This window comes from Etheostoma cragini, unplaced genomic scaffold (genome assembly GCF_013103735.1).
Source record: "Etheostoma cragini isolate CJK2018 unplaced genomic scaffold, CSU_Ecrag_1.0 ScbMSFa_407, whole genome shotgun sequence".
Classification (NCBI taxonomy): domain Eukaryota; kingdom Metazoa; phylum Chordata; class Actinopteri; order Perciformes; family Percidae; genus Etheostoma; species Etheostoma cragini.
The window spans coordinates 1-2,021 of record NW_023268403.1 but is presented as its reverse complement, the minus strand read 5'-3'; the positions used below and the strand labels follow the sequence as shown (position 1 = coordinate 2,021).

The 2,021-nt window shown below is 42.7% G+C and overlaps 2 non-coding genes across 2 annotated transcripts; both read left to right on the top strand.

The window, feature by feature from the left end:
• The first annotated feature begins 299 nt into the window (after window positions 1–299).
• On the top strand, window positions 300–371 carry trnaa-ugc. The gene has a single exon. It is a non-coding gene; the product is annotated as a tRNA-Ala (tRNA).
• A 476-nt stretch (window positions 372–847) lies between these two features.
• On the top strand, window positions 848–919 carry trnastop-uca. Its single transcript has one exon. It is a non-coding gene; the product is annotated as a tRNA-Sec (tRNA).
• The last annotated feature ends 1,102 nt before the right edge of the window (window positions 920–2,021 follow it).

Genomic DNA, 2,021 nt, shown 5'->3' with positions numbered 1-2,021 from the left:
CAAACTCACGTCCCCCAAGGTCCCTTACCTTTGGTCTCCTGCTGCTGAGCAGGCTATGTCTACATTGAAACGCCTGTTTACTTCTCCTCCTGTGCTCAAACATCCTGACTGTTCCCTCCAGTTTGTAGTAGAGGTGTCTGCGTCTGGGGTGGGGGCGGTTTTGTCCCAACGCTCCACCTCAGACCAGAAGCTCCATCCCTGCGCCTACATGTCTAAGAAACTGTCTCCAGCAGAACAGAATTATGATGTGGGGATTGCTCAATGATCTCAGAAAAAAGTAAAAAGGCTAAGCACGTAAAGGGGATGTAGCTCAGTGGTAGAGCGCATGCTTTGCATGTATGAGCGCCCGGGTTCAATCCTCGGCATCTCCAATAAGTGTTATTGTCCAGTCTGTAAAAGCTCTTATTCTGAAAGAGAAAAGTTTTCAAAGTCAATCTCCTTGTGTTCATGGTAATTAATGCAAAAATCTGTCTAAATGACTATCTGTGTTACAAGATTTGCAGTGAACAGTCCGTTGCCCAGTGATAGTGGTATAGTTGTCAGCATAGCCACCTTCCAAGCAGTTGACTGGCGTTGGATTCCCAGCCGTTGCAGTAGCTTTCTCTGAGTGACAATAGCAGTGCAAGCATTTTGCCATGGTTCAATTTCCACCCACCACCAGGTTTTGAAACCATATAGAAGATTAACGTTACATATTCCACCCAGGTTTCTTCTCTTATTTAGTGATCTCACAAAAAAGTCCAAAAAATCTGAAAATCATTAGGGGCTGGAGCTCAGTGATCAAGCACATTTTGAGTCTCAATGCCCAGATGTGTTACAAGACTTTCACTATACATTATGCCGTCAAGCGATGGTGGTATAGTGGTGAGCATAGCTGCCTTCAAAGCAGTTCACCTGGGTTTGATTCCCAGCCATCGCAGTAATTTTTCTGGTTACTTGCTTTAGCTGTGAAGATTAGCCAGAAAGGTTACTTGCCCAACCCGGTTTGATAAAATATTAGATCTCTGTTATGGTACAAAGAAGGAAGCATATCAATCAATCAAGCTGCCTTCATGAGGATCCACAGACAGAGGCAGCACTTTGCCTGGTAACTACTACTAACCAATTGAAAAGTTTATGAACATTTAAGCAAACAGATATGGCACAGCTATCCAGATTGATTTGAACAAGTCGTTAAGGCAATGGACTTGAGATCCATTAGGGTCTCACTGAGCAGGTTTGAACCCTGCTGATAACAAAAAGCATTATTTAAGAGTGGTAGCAAACCCATGACACATCACAGTTGTGCCTTCATGAAAAATATTGGGTTACCTCAGGTACTGGAAGCAACCTTTCTCATCCGATGTGTTACAAGATTTGCAGTGAACCTTGTGTTGTCCAGCAGAAAGGCACCAGGCGTGCTAGTTTTCGAATATTTCAACATTTTGCCCAGGTTTGATTTCCAGCCACCGCAGGTGCATTTACAGGTTTTGAAGCCATATACAACATTAACATTACATGTTCTACCCAGAATTCTTCATTTATTCTATAATATTTCTTGTAGGAGTCATCCCAAAAGGATTATTAAAGATAAGTCTAAGTCTAACTCTGAAAAAAGTTAAAAAAATCTGACAATCTTCAGGGGATGTAGCTCAGTGGTAGAGCTCATGCTTTACATGAATGAGGACCTGGCATCTCAAGCAGGTATTATGGTTGAGTCTTTAAAAGAGCTGCGAAAGATATTGCCTCCTGTGGTAATCTGACTGGTTGGCTAAGGCCTCCTGTGACACAAATTTAGCAGTATGCTCTCTTTTATAGCTCAGGTTATCAGACAGCACAACTCCACCTGCCAGTAAGGGTGTAGCCTTCAGATTTTATGGGTGTTTAAGGAGGTGTGACCACTGTGATTTTGTAACAGCCTTCAGCACGTGCAGACATTCAACTTCAGACACTTGCTGCAGCATATGCTTTGTTAATCATCAACTTAAAGCTGAAACATTTCATAACAATTAACATGGGTTATGGTCCCAGCAAGCTTCCGC